Below are 15,389 nucleotides of genomic sequence, written 5' to 3' on the forward strand. Positions count from 1 at the left end.
TGCCCCTCTGAGATCCACCAGACACTCACTGTCAGCATTACTCTAAATGGGGAAATGTTGGAGAAGTTTTGTTCTTTTGGAATGTCACTGCCTCTGAACAAAAGAATTATACATTACAAATGTAGATTTTCAAATTTCATTCTTAGGTGTTCATTAGCTTGAAGATCACATATTACATTATTTTATTTTTATTTATTTTAGAAGAATGAAGAAAATAATGTTTATTTCTTAGAAATGCATGTAGTACTCTATTTTTTTATTTTAAAAGATTTTTATTGGAGTATAGTTGAGTTACAAATTTGTGTTAGTTTCAGGTGTACAGCAAAGGGAGCCAGTTATACATATACATATGTCCACTTTTTTAAAAGATTCTTTTCCCATAGAGGCCATTACAGAGTATTGAGTAGAGTTCCCCGTGCTATACAGTAAGTTATTATTACCTATTTTGTATATAGTAGTGTGTATATGTCAATCCCAATCTCCCAATTTATCCTTCCCCCCTTATCTCCTGGTAACCATAAGTTTTCATTTGTACTCTTTTTTTAGGAGAATCACAAATTTTAAGCACAACTAAAACACTGTCAGTCTCCAGTGAGAGAAAATATTTGTCCAGTTTAGTTATCATCCAGTCAAATGGTATCTGGCACATTTTTTACTTTATTGAGGACAAAACTTAAACTTGAGATGGCTTACTTGTTTCCTTTGGAAACATAAGAAAAACCTGCAACAAAGGTACTCTAGGAATGAAATAAACCAAGAAAGAAGCATCCGGACTCACATTCACTTCCCAGAGGGCTGTGTAACTAGCACATTATTTTGCACATAATAGCTTGCATCAGGTTTGTGGGGTTTGCTTTAGTTTTTAACAGGCCAATAATCATGTGAGGATTTTTCACAAGTCAAATTTCTGGTTTTAAATTTTACATTCTGGCAAAATTATGCTTCTGAATATTATTTTATTTCTTAAAATGTGGTAATGCCCTAAAATGATATTACACAATCATAACATTCAGCTAACATACTTAAAAAGATGGGCTATTAAGGATTCATTCTTCAATAATTCTATGAAATGCACATTTTCTAAGACATGCAGTTAGGATCCATTTTATATTCATTATAGGGTTAACACATTGCTTTAAAAATTTTTGAAAGATTATAAAATATATGACTTAGCCTATGCTTGACATTATACATGTTACCTCATAAAATTACTGAGGGAAGGATATCTTAATATCTGAATTGAAGGTAGTGTACATTTAATCTACATTTGGCTTATAACAATGAATAATGAAAGGCTTTCATTTATTATATATCTCACACTTTCCAAAGGGTACACTTCTAAAAGACTACTGATTTCTCACTGCTAATAAGCAACCTATTGTCCTTGCCTTGGTAAAATCTATTTTAATGACAGCTGGTTCTCTCCCAGATTATCCATTGGTATTACAGCGTCACTGTCTTTTAAGAGGAGCAGGGCTGACACGAGGACTCTTTGGGCTTATTTCTACAAGAAATTTAGTTTTTCTATTCTCCTAATTAAAAAATGTATAATTATTAATTTTTCACTTTACTCCCTTATGTCGTTGAATCAGAAAACAATGGACTATGGTCATGTATGTCATCTAATACTCTATCAGATCACTTTTTTTTAAATAGTGCAGCTTACTCAGGTAAGTTTACTGATCAGAACAAAATGGAATCAATTAGGAAAAAGTTCATACAGGAAAATACCTTTTTCAAAGTTGACTATTTTAACACAGTTAAATAAGCGATTATTTTTTAATCCTTTGAGTTAAAATTGTTCAGGGTGGCCAAGAAAGTCTGGAAACATGAAAAATGTCCATAAAAGCACTTTATTACTATAATACGTTGAATGTGTTGCTCCTCATTATTAATTCACAGTTCATTAAGCTGGGCAAAATTACAATGAACAATGTGCATTAAAGCAAAATTCCCATCAATCATGTTCCATCTGTCATACATTCTGTCAGATGATTTGTGTGTCTAATTTTCATGGAAAAACTTGTACCTTTACTCCAGAATAAGAAATCAAGGGGGATCAATCTATTAAAAAGATATTAATATTCCCAGACTCTGTGGCCTTCAGTATTTTCTTTTTAGGAAGATTCACCTAGTGCAAATCTTATAAATATTTTTACCATTTAATATGCCCAGACAAAATGGATACAAAAATTAGATAAAAGAGAAAACAACAAAAACAGATCCCCTTTGTTTTCAAAACATTTGATGTTTACATCAAAATATTTTGTTGAAAATGAAGTGATTTTTAATCTATAGTTAAAAGACACTATAATGATATTTAGAACATATTACAGATCTGGATTTTTACAAATAGATTTTTATTTAAAACAGGTCTCACACTGATATCAATAAACCAGGCACTCTAGAACAAAATGTGGAGAGATGGCAATTATGCGATGACTTCTTAATACTCCAAGGGAAAAAGATTTTTTCCAAAGTAGTCCATCTACAATATTAACCCTTAAGATCTACTCCCCTTGATAGGTTTCAATATTATTTTCTCTTTTATACACATTTACTTTATAATTAACTCCTACAGGAGGACATTTCTGGAAATGTTCCCAGATATCTACAGCCACACTTTCGGTCATGATCACACCATGGAAAAAGTAGGGAACATCCAGATCCTGATGATCCAGGGGTTTCATAATTACCCCTTTGAGGTCAGTCAGAATCATAATCATTCCCAGAACAGGGTCGGTCTTTACATTTGTGCCCCTAGACATGCAGATTGTAACACTACCCACCCAAAGGCAAGTTGTCTTCCTTACTCAGGTTTGCAGGGGCACCACTCACTGTGGTAGCTAGAAGAGTCCGTTGCCCCCAGCCCGGACCTGCATTCTGTACTCTCCACAGACACATTGTACTACAGATATACCAGTGGTGCTGATGAAACTTCCAGAAAGCTATAAAATAATGCATGCCAGGCACGGTAGATGAGCATTTAGAAAATGCTAACATCTTCTCTAGGAAATAAAGGTGACATACCTATGTGGCTTTAAGCATTTTTGTGCATTAGCTGGCCCCCTGGATCTGGGAAAAAGCATCTGATTTTAAAGTTTCTCAGCCTCATTCTCTGCAATGAAATCTGAAGCTCTTCCTTCCTTCTCTGAGTCCAGAAGCTGGAATTGATACAGTCTGCTCTCTGTGATTTGTCTCTACCATTTGTTTCCAGTGACCACTTCAACTCAGATATCTCTCAATTCAGGGATCACTCCTAAACTTCAGGAGGAAGGTCACTGCCCTTTTTATTCCCACCACAATTTTATGCTAGTAACCCTTTACAGTGTCAATAAACTTATTTTGTAGAATGTGCCCCCTGGACTCCACCTGCTAAATCTGTTTTTTGGGCAAATCATTTGTTACTTAGCTAAACAAATTTTATAAAATCATATTTCATAAAATTGTATTTTATAAAATGTTACTTTCTTATTTTATAAAATTGGTAAATCCAGGGATTTAGGCTTAATTATTATTTTTAAAAATGTTGGTACTCATTTTGCCAATTTTTCTCTTTTTACATATATCAGAAAATATGTTAAGAACTCAACTGTGAAGATACCACTATTTTTATTTTTTCTCACTTTTTGTACACAGGAAACAAGAAAGTTTGTTCCTTGGAAAACATCAGTCCTAAGAACGTACTAAGTTAAAGCTTAGCATGTTAGATCTGCGAGTAGCCTTGTCTTTTTTTTTTTTTTTTTTTCGGTACGCAGGCCTCTCACTGTTGTGGCCTCTCCCGTTGCAGAGCACAGGCTCCGGACACGCAGGCTCAGCGGCCATGGCTCACGGCTCCAGCCGCTCCGCGGCATGTGGGATCTTCCCGGACTGGGGCACGAACCCGTGTCCCCTGCATCGGCAGGCGGACTCTCAACCACTGCGCCACCAGGGAAGCCCAACCTTGTCTTTTTTTTAATGATGCTTTTTTCTGAATTGGTAAAAAAAAAAAAAAAAAAAGCTAGGAACAGAAGCAAATTGAGAATTAAAATCCAAATCATTCAAATGAAGTTTGTCAGAACAGTTTGTGTGTGGAGAGGACAGCTTCTAGGCACTTCAGAGAAACCAGCAGGACAGAATTGAGAATAGCCAGCACCTTACAGGGCTTCTCACAGAAATGCTTTAATGCAAAGAGGTGACTGGATTTCACAGGGAGACCAGGGAGAGGATGCAGAGATAATTAAATCACATTCAAGCACCTGTTTACCTGGGAGGTAAGTTCCTTCATATTGTGGTCAGATGCTGTTTAGGGGGACACTGGTGCAGGGGAGGTGTTGGGAGGATGAACTCTTTTCTGAGTGATTTTGCAAGTGTGAAAATTCATCCAACAGAGATGCTAGAAAAATTTGCTCCTAGTAGCGAGCGTCCAACATGATATTTTGGGACAAAAATGTGTATTTGGAAGAATTTTTCACAAAAGAGCAGTGATGGGAGGAAAAGATTCATATGGGCCTGGCTAGTAATATTCTTCCTTCACAATTTTCTTGTGGGTTCCTGAGGCCTGTTGTGACTGCTTGGAGACCTGGTCCCCAAGCAATGGCCCTCTTTGTCATACTCAGGGTAACCCAGGAAGTTGCTTGTCTGAAGCAGAAAAGGTTCTCCCTTCCACTCGTGTCCTCTTGCTGATCAGATGAACACATGGCATCATCTACAGCTGAGAGGTGTTTGTTAACTACCTTTGTTTCATAGGACACAACTCATATATACTCTACAGTAATGTTTACCACTGTCTTTTATAATCTCAAGGTAAGAAGTAATCAGTGTTAAAATCATTCTACTGGAAAACCAAAGCACATGATTTTTTGTTTCCCTAATAGTGATTGTATTTGTTTGCTAGGGCTGCCATAACAAAAGACCACACTGGCTACTAGGTGGCTTAAACGACAAAAATATATTTTCTCATAGTTCTAGAGGCTAGAAGTCCAAGATCAAAGTATCAAGTTTAGTTTCTTTGAGGTCTCTCTCCTTTGATGGCTACCTTCTCACTGTGTCCTCACATGGTTGCCCCTCAGTCTGTGCATGTCTCTGTTCTAATATTCCCCCCTTATAAAGAGACAAGTCATATTGGATTAGAGTCCATCCATATGATCATTTTACCTTAATTTTCTCTTCCAAAGCAGTATTTCCAAGTAGAAGTTAAGCTTACTGTACAATCAGGTATTTAATAAGAGGCATTGCTATGGAGACAAAAAAACAATGGTTAATAATTGAGGCAAATTTCATATCAGTTTTTGAGTTCTGAGGGTAGACAGTTGAGAAGATCTCTAAATGTCAGGGTTAAAGCATCTTTTGTAGTTTGAATGTCCATCAGATGTTCAGGTAAACTTTCTGAGTGGTCCATATAGCAACAGGAACGAAGAAGACTGTCTAAACATGAGCTGCTGTGGAGATTTCTCTGAAGTTTATATTAAGATATCTACCTTCAGTATGCAGGACTTCAGAAAAAAAGGCAGTTTTAGTTACAATTATTCCAAGTCAAAAGGGTGGGAGAAAATTTGGAAACACTAGTTTGGAGAGTTGTAGTCAGGTAGTGGAGGAAACTAGAAAAATTCAGGATACAGTCCAGTTTTCAGGTAATTAACAAAACTTTAAGGAAAATTAATAGCACTAGAATCTAATATCCACAATATGTATTTTGGTTTCTATTGAAAGATAATTTTTCTCTCTAAAATCACCCTCATTTCTATCAAAGATAGCCAAATTAAGACAAATTTGTTTGCAAAATAAGTCTAGATTCAATAAACTTGGTCTTATTTATATAAGTATAGCAAGGATTGTGACTGACCATATAGGCTTATTTTTTATTTTTATTTTTTGCTTTTATTAAGAGAATTTATTGCCTCTCTCTCCTCCCAATAGCTCAAACATGAAGAAGCAACATCAGAGGAAGACAGACAGACAAATGGCTCTTTGAGTTTGTCCTTCTTGGCATTGGTGAAGGAAGAGGCAGCTTTCTCAAAGTTTTTATCTGCTTAATTGGATGTAGTAGAGAAAGGGAACAAGGAAAGTCAGAGGATAAGTGAACAGGCTCTACACCTACCAAGGATGTGTTATCCTCCTAATCGTCCCAGTAGGAATATTCCATTCATGTTCTTTGATCTGATCCTTGCATTGGAAGACACTTCTTTTTTTAATCTTTTTTAAATTTAATTTTAATTTTATGTTGAAGTACAGTTGATTTACAATGTTGAATTAGTTTCAGGTGTACAGCAAAATGATTCAGTTATATATATACACATATCCATTCTTTTTCAGATTCTTTTGCCATATAGGTTATTACAGAATATTGAGTAGAGTTCCCTTTGCTATACAGTAGAGTCTTGTTGATTATCTATTTTATATATAGTAGTGTGTATATGTGAATCCAAACTCCTAATTTATCCCTCCCCATACCTTTTCCCTTTAGTAACCATAAGTTTGTTTTTTAAGTCTGTGAGTCTGTTTCTCTTTTGTAATTAAGTTCATTTGTATCATTTTTTTAGATTCCACAGATAAGTGATATCATATGATATTTGTCTTTCTCTGAATTACTTCACTTAGTATGATAATCTCTATGTCAATTCATGTTACTGCAAATGGCATTATTTCATTCATTTTTATGGCTGAGTAATATTCCATTGTATATATGTACCACATCTTCTTTATCCATTCATCTGTCAATGGACATTTAAACTGCTTTCATATCCTGGTTATTGTGAATAGTACTGCACTGAACACTGGGGTGCATGTATCTTTTGGAAGTATAATTTTCTCCAGATACATGCCTAAGAGTAGGATTGCTGGATCATATGGTAGTTCTATTTTTAGTTTTTTAAGGAATCCCATAATATTCTCCATAGTGGTTGAACCAATTTACATTCCCACCAACAGTGTAGGAGGACTCCTTTTCTCCACACCCTCTCCAACATTTTTGTAGTCTACAGTTTGTAGACGTTTTGATGATGGTTACTCTGACTGGTGTGAGGTGATACCTCATTGTAGTTTTGATTTGCATTTCTCTAATAATTAGCGATGTTGAGCAGATTTTCATGTGCTTTTTGCCCATCAGTATGTCTTCTTTGGAGAAATGTCTGTTTAGATCTTCTGTCCATTTTTTGATTGGGTTGTTTGCTTTTTTGATATTGAGCTGCATGACCTATTTGTATACTTTGGAGATTATTCCATTGTCAGTCTCATCATTAGCAAATATTTTCTCCCATTCTGTAGGTTGTCTTTTTGTTTTGTTTATGGTTTCCTTTGCTGTGCAAAAGCTTTTAAGTTTTATTAGGTCCCATTTGTTTATTTTAGTTTTTGTTTTCTTTCCTCTAGGAGGTGGATCCAAAAAGATATTGCTGCTGTGAAAGAGTGTTCTGCCTGGATTTTCCTCTAAGAGTTTTATAATATCCAGTCTTACATTTAGGTCTTTAATGCATTTTGAGTTTATTTTTGTCTGTGGTGTTAGAAAATTGTTCTAATTTCATTTTTTTACATGTAGCTGTCCAGTTTTCCCAGTACCACTTATTGAAGAGACTGTCTTTTCTCCATTGTATAGTCCTGCCTCCTTTGTCATAGATTAATTGACCATAGTTGTGTGGGTTTATTTCTGGGCTTTCTATTCTGTTCCATTGATCTATATTTCTGTTTTTGTGCAAGTACCATATTGATTACTGTAGCTTTGTAATACAGTCTGAAGACAGTGAGCCTGATTCCTCCAACTCCATTTTTGCTTTCATAGTATGCTTTGGCTATTTGGGGGTTTGTGTTTCTGTACAAATTTTAAAATTTTCTGTTCTAGTTCTGTGAAAAATGCCATTGGTGGGGGCTTCCCTGGCGGTCCGGTGGTTGGGACTTCACCTTCCAATGAGAAGGATGCAGGTTCGATCCCTGGTCAGGGAGTTGGGATCCCACATGCAATGCAACCAAAAAAACAAAAAAACAAAAAAAACAAAAACAAAAACATAAAACAGAAGCAATATTGTAACAAATTCAATAAAGACTTTAAAAATGGTCCACATGAAAAAAATCTTAAAAAAAAATTCCACTGGTAATTTAATAGGGATTGCATTGAATCTGTAGATTGCCTTAAGTAGTATAGTCATTTTGACAGTATTGATTCTTCCAATCCAAGCACATGGTATATCTCTCCATCTGTTTGTGTCACTTTCGATTTCTTTCATCAGCATCTTAGAGTTTTCAGAGTACAGGTCTTTTGTCTCCTTAGGTAGATTTATTCATAGGTATTTTTTCTTTTTGATGTGATGGTAAATGGGATTCCTTCCATAATTTCTCTTTCTGATCTTTTGTTTTGAGTGTATAGGAATGAAAGAGATTTCTGTGTATTAATTTTGTATTCTGTGACTTTACTGAATTCATTGATGTGGTGTATCACACTGATTGATATGAGCCTGTGAGCCATGGCCGCTGAGCCTGCGCGTCCGGAGCCTGTGCTCCGCAACAGGAGAGGCCACAACAGTGAGAGGCCCGTGTACCATGAAAAAAAATCATAAAATGGGGCTTTCCTGGTGGCACAGTGTTTAAGAATCTGCCTGCCAGTGCAGGGGACATGGGTTCAAGCCCTGGTCCAGGAAGATCCCACATGCCGCAGAGCAACTAAGCCCACGCACCACAACTACTGAGCCTGCGTTCTAGAGCCATTGAGCCACAACTACTAAAGCCCACGAGCCACAACTACTGAAGCCCATGCACCTAGAGCCCATGCTCTACAACAAGAGAAGCCACTGCAATGAGAAGCCCACGCACCACAACGAAGAGTAGCTGCCATTTGCTGCAACTAGAGAAAGCCCACACACAGCAAAAAAGACCCAATGCAGCCAAAAATAAATAAAATAAATAAATTTATTTTTAAAATCATAAAATATTATAACCATCTTCTTCAGTTTACTTAGTCCCATGTAATTAATTCTTGTTTTGTTTGATCTTTTGTTAGAAGTTTTATGAAACCATCAATTTCTCCATTAGGGTTTTGTAAATTCTTACTCAGTTCAGTGTAATGATTTGAAATTCATCAGAAACTTGTGTTCTAGAATACTTGTTAGATCCTTTTCCATGAATTTCTCTGAACATGAAACACATTTCCAGGAAGCTTTTGTAAAAGCATCTGAGTAAAACCATTGTCTAAGTAATAAAAGACAAATATCCATTACTAAAAATTTGATTCATTCTAATGGAATTGACAAGAAAATTTATCTCTGTGACACAAAACATTTAAGATAATAACTAGAATTATGACTGATAACATTATACTAGGACATATCCAATTTTAGGAATTTCATATACTTTCTAGAACATTTATATTAATAATATTCACCCTTATGATATAACCTAGGGTTTATGATCATTTATTTAGCAATGCTTCCCATGTAAGTAACATACCAAATAAGCCTAATGAGTTTCATAGCTCTCTTTTCTAATAAGATAAAACAAATCTTTTAAGGTGTTCCAAGGGGCCTCTGGAAAACCTGAACGTTATTTCCAGGTCAATAAGACTTCATTTAGAATTCGACTTGGGGGAAAATCTACTTTTTCAAAAATAAAAATGTTTTAAAACACTTTGTCAAATATGATCATATGTCACTGTGAATTAATATTTAGTTATCAATTTAATCAAAGTGACAAAGATTCACATGTAAATACAGATAGTTAAATAGTGTAAAAAGACTTAGCTCTTTTAATATTGAAAGCACTCAGTTTTTCTTCAAAATTATCAAAGACTCATAAAGACAAAATGTACAATATTTGTTTTGCTAGACAGATTACATTAAATGTAAAAAAAAGTCTTTGTTTACAATTTCTCATTAAGAGCAGACCAACAATTAAGAAAATTTTGCAAAAAGAGAGAAAAAACAAATTTTAATTTTCTACCAGCTTACTTTGGATATTAAAACTCAATCACTTTATTAAATTCATTCCAATCTTAGACCTGACTACACATAAAATTCCTTTCTAAAGATTCCTTTTTAACAAACCTCTTACAACTTTCTCTGTCCATTTTGATTTGTCCCTTGTTCTCTTTCCCATTTAGAAGTTACCAGCTTTAGGACAAAAATCACTTAACAAAGTTTTTACATTAACAAAAACATCTCCATACCTTACACTTTTTCTTACCCCAAAATATATTCTAATTTCCTTATAATTCCTAGTAGCTTTAACCACATCTATTATTTACAATTCTTAATCCTTTGAAGCTTTAATTTTTTTGTAAAGATAAAGTTAAAAATTATGAACTGTGTAAGTATTTTGTGGCTTGGCAAACTTATAAATACATTTCATAATTTCTAGAAACATATTCTACTTCATAGTACAAGCTTTTAATGAAGCACAAGACATGTTTACTAATAGAACCAAACATATTTACTGTGTAATAAGAGGTCAAAAGTAGGTAAACTTAGACTCGTTCAGCAATTAATATTTCAGTATTTTGTCTTAGTTGGAAATGATCTAGACATTCAATTCATTTAATTTAACTTAGCAAAATTCTAAGGGTACAATTTATCAAAGACATTTAGAAAACTATTTAAGTTGACATAGCAAAAACAATTATTGCTAAAAAAAGTTTACCTAAAAGAATTCTTATCTTATGTCTATTTAATTAATTTGTTCTTAACAATCCCTCAGATTACTCATGACAATTTCATAAGATGTTAAAGTAGTGTTAGCCATCATCTTAAATTATTATTATTATTACTTTTTTCTGAGAAAATTTGTAAAAGAGATAACATGAGCTTATTTGACTTTTAGTAAAACTACATAGCATAAAGCTATTATACTTAATGCTGATAACTCTTAAGATATGTCTGTATTAATTAAACCATTAAACCTGAACTAGATTTTACTTACCAAAAATTATCCTAGATCATGTGAATTTGAAAAATATTTGTATTCGTTTTTGTTATATTTTTGAGAATTTTTATATTGCTTGTTGGAATAAACTAAGTTTACTCACTCAGATAGCTACAGTCTTTTATTATTTATGGAGAAGACTTTTAAGTCTTCTTGCCCTTTAAGTGTACTTGCCCTTGATAAACAATTTTAAGGAGACTGTGATTTAGAGTTTGAGCAAGAGAGGGTTTTTCTGGTGGTTTTTGTTTAAAAAAAAAACCTCTTTCCTTTTTTTCTTTAAATTTTAGTTTCAGGTTCTAACAATTGAGATAATCTGGGCTCAGTCTCAGGCAATGTGGCTGTGCTTACATTTCAAAGACATGGTAAGATTTATAACTTTAAGGGACAGAGAAAAAAGTGTAAATTTTCTTCTGTGAGTTTTGGAGTGTATTTTTCTATTATCATAAGTCTCAGGGTAATTATTATTTTAAAACCTTTTTCTTCTTAAGTACAGGGCAATTTTGCTCCAATTATCCTCAACTTTTATAATATCTACAAGAATTTGAGAGGAATAGGTTGCAGGGTTGGTGAAGATAAATGGGCCTTGACTTGTTCCTAAGTTGCATTTCTGGTTTTGTAGAGATTTGGAAGACAAAGATAATTGTTTCTATTAGCTCTTGAATATTGGCTTCCAACTGATCTTTTCCTAATTATTTGTAGGAGGGCCTAAGGAATTGCTGAGGAGATGGGTCGATTTTTAAAATTTTTCTTAAAAAGGGGAATTCATGTTGGATCTTTAATTTCTGTTATTTCATCTTAATAACGATTCCCTAAGGCTAGCTGTTATACATTATTTTTCCTTTCAATTTGATCCTTCCATAAATACCAATATGACAGCTGTTTATGATGAGAGCTCTCAAAAAGGTAATCTTTTTTTTTTTTTTTTTTAATTTTTTTTTATTAATTAATTTATTTATTTTTGCTGTATTGGGTCTTCGTTTCTGTGCGAGGGCTTTCTCTAGTTGTGGCAAGTGGGAGCCACTCTTCATCGCAGTGCGTGGGCCTCTCTCTATCACAGCCTCTCTTGTTGCGGAGCACAGGCTCCAGACGCGCAGGCTCAGCAGTTGTGGCTCACGGGCCTAGTTGCTCTGCAGCATGTGGGATCTTCCCAGACCAGGGCTCGAACCCGTGTCCCCTGCATTGGCAGGCAGATTCTCAACCACTGCGCCACCAGGGAAGCCCAAAGAGGTAATCTTTTAAATACAGCAAATTTAAAGGATCCATCATCTGGCCATTGAGGAGTAAGACCTTTCATTAATTTCAAATAGTGACTCAAATCAGTAAGCCTTTTTATGGAACGACCCAGAGGTAACTTTTCAGGCTTAGAATAAATCCTTACCATGGATGAAATAAGCATACTTTCAGATGGAGAGGGCACGGATGATAGCCCCTATAATGTGCAAATCCATTTCCAAGGATAATCTAAGAAAGCAAAGGCCTTCACTGCACAGGCAGTAAGGGTGGTATAATGCAAACTGTGTCCCTGGTCTCTCCTGGGAATTTGAGGCACCTCTGATCCCAAACCTACTAATCTGTGACATCAGGCATAGGCTGCTGGAATGGGCCTTTTCCAACACTAACAAGGCAATGAAGGTTGAAACAACAAAGGCCCCTTATGGACTGGGTCCCCTTAGGACAAACTCCTCTGACAGCTGGCACAACAAGACTAGAGTGTGCTGTTTATGACTTTGTGTCTCAGAACCCCAGTCAATTCAACTGGTTACCAGATGCACCCCAGTAAATACACCATCCAGATGGTGGAGACCAGAGAGAATATTCTCACTGGACAAAAAGCCAAACTCTCAGGACACAGAAAAATACAGAAGGAAAAATCTCATCCAGTTTTTATACAGAGGACTGACAGCAAAGTTTGTCTTAATAGGCACTGGACTGGAGAGAACTGGTAACTCACCAGTCTGTGAGGCTGTCTCAGACAGCAGGCTTATAGGGCCTATGCCTGTCTTCTGCCCTATGGTTCTTTCTTCTTATGAAACATGACTCAGGAGACAGAGACAAAGAAAAACAGTGACTGTCTCTGGGAGGAAAGGATTAAGAAAAACTGAGACGAGATTACTCATTTCCAAAAACCAGATTTTCTATGTCACAAGGATCTTGCTCCATAAGTATTTTCTTCTGCTAATCTAAATTTAGAGATAGAGAAAAGGAGACTCTTAAGCACTTTCCCTCCCACCAGATCTTACAGGCCTGGGAAGTTGAGGAGATAAGAAATTTTACCTTCTGCTGGCCTTTGTCATGTGTCCTAGGATCTCTCAGCTGCAGCAGTCTTGTGGTGGGAAGCAGGGTTTAGCCAGCCTCCTGGTTGTCTTGTCAGCTGTTGAGGAGGAAGAAATGTCCCTGCCAACCTTCTTGAGTTAAAGAAGTAACAAGGTTTATACAGCCTTCTTGACCCTGCATTCCCTATCTCTGGTGCTAATGATGTCTTTCTACCTCCTGGTACAGGGAGGGCACCATTCACATGAGATACTAATTTCCTGCTTTCATGGAGACAGATAGGAAGGTCAGTGTGTCTCTCTTGCATCAGTCATTTCTTCAGTAACTTTAATTCAAAGTAATATTCCACTGAGGCATATTTTGGAGCATCCTGCCCTGGGCACCAACAAAGTCAAATGGTTTAGAGAGAAAGCAAGTCCCTTTGTCAGCAGTGACCTGTGCTCATGGTGATTGTTATTCCATCTCCACAATACCATTGGGCTGGGTGCTCAAGAAACAGAGCTGTGAAAACATGGCTCCTGTCTCTTATAATTTATAGTACCAATGTTTCAAAGAAAAAATTTTATTTAGTGCCTCCTTTGTGTTAGACAATAATGCTGGTATATTTTCAAGATATACAAATAATAGAAAGAGACATGTATGGTACTTGAATTGTAGTGAGACATTAAAATTCCCCCCCCCAAAATCTTTTTCTTTATACTTATAAGGAAAAAAAATGTAGATTCATTTTGGATAAGATAAAGAAAATTTATGAAGTGATAAATCTAACCTGAGAAAGTAGAAAAGAACACAGTACACAGGCTCTGAGCATTCTACTCACAGAAAATATTGTCCTGTTCTTTTGCAATATGGACTTGTTCCCCTGTCCCTATGTCTGTCTCTTCCCCTCTCTGTTTCTGCCCCTCTTCTCTCTCTCCCTCACACATACACACATTCACTCCCCTACAAAAAAACCCATTGACTAAATGCTAATTGGCAGGCACTGTGCTCAAACTGAGGCTACAGTGGTGAGTTAAAAACAGAGATCATTTTTCCATCCTCATCAAACGTATATTCCAAGATGGAGAAAGTGAATACTAACCAAAGAGTCACACAACCATAATATTGCAACCACAACGAACAACCATAACCACGGAGTTAAGCTAAGCAAGCCACTATTGTCAGCTTTCTCTCAACCCTCAGTAGAGTGTGTTCCACTTAAAGGCCTTGAGTAAGTCACTATTCTGTTGAGAAAATCCAGGAAATTTCTCAGTCTTCCACATCTGAAATTATGCAGTTTGGAATGTCAGGAACAAGAGTGAGGGGGAAGGTCATTCAGAACTGCAACTAACCAGTTTCTCTCTTTCTGACTGCTGCAATAACCTCCTGGTCTATCCTGTGTTTACTCCCATTCCTCTGGCCTGTTCACAGAGCTGCCAAAGTGGTCCCTTAAAATTTAAGCCCAATTGTGCCACTGTATACTCAAAATCATCCAGTGAATTCAATTTAATTACAATAAATCCAAAGTTCTCACCAAGGCCTCAAAGTCCTTTTTGATCTGTTCTCCCCTTCTCCCATGTCTCTCTTGGCCTCATTCCTACCACTCTCCCCCTTGTTTTCTGTAATCCAGCCAAACTTGCTTCTTCTCCAGCTTTTACTAAAACACTACTTAGTAGACAAACAATTTAATTTAAATTGGGCAAAAATTTAATAAGACACTTAACCAAAGAAGATACATGAATGGTAAATAAGCAACATTTTAAAATGTTCAGCATTATTAGTCATCAAAGAAAAATTAAAACCACAATGCAAATAACTTCACATCTACTAGAATGACTAAAATTAAAAAGATTGATAGCATCAAATGTTAGTAAGGATGGAGAACAACCAGAAGTCTCATACATTCCTGAAGAAAATGTGAAATGATGTACTACTTTGGAAAACAGTTCGGCATTAATACAACCCCCTAATTTCACCCCCTAGGAATTTAAATTAGAAAAATATGTCCACACAAAATTTGTACATGAACGTTCATAGAAACAACTTTATTCATGATTGTGAAACTGAGTAGGATCCTGTGGGGCCTTCCCAGTGACAGACTCCCAGTGTTCCCTGCTTCTAGTTGGAAGAACAAAGCTTTAGTCTCCTAGGCCTCCCTTGATTTCCAGAGAGCAGTTAATGATTATAGAACTGACAAAGTTCAGAAACAAAGGAAAAGCAGTCAAGCAAGAAAAGTAACAATAGATTGAAAAACAGTGTTG

At 35.8% G+C, this 15,389-nt stretch overlaps 1 long non-coding RNA gene across 1 annotated transcript; it reads right to left on the reverse strand.

Moving 5' to 3' along the window:
• Window positions 1–425: 425 nt before the first annotated feature.
• On the reverse strand, window positions 426–13,714 carry LOC132493065 (uncharacterized). The gene is made up of 3 exons (XR_009532952.1): window positions 13,153–13,714; window positions 5,137–5,216; window positions 426–3,970 (listed from the first exon to the last, which is right to left on the reverse strand). It is a non-coding gene; the product is annotated as an uncharacterized LOC132493065 (long non-coding RNA).
• Between the last annotated feature and the right edge of the window lie 1,675 nt (window positions 13,715–15,389).

The sequence above is a fragment of the Mesoplodon densirostris genome, chromosome 7, assembly GCF_025265405.1.
Source record: "Mesoplodon densirostris isolate mMesDen1 chromosome 7, mMesDen1 primary haplotype, whole genome shotgun sequence".
NCBI lineage: Eukaryota > Metazoa > Chordata > Mammalia > Artiodactyla > Ziphiidae > Mesoplodon > Mesoplodon densirostris.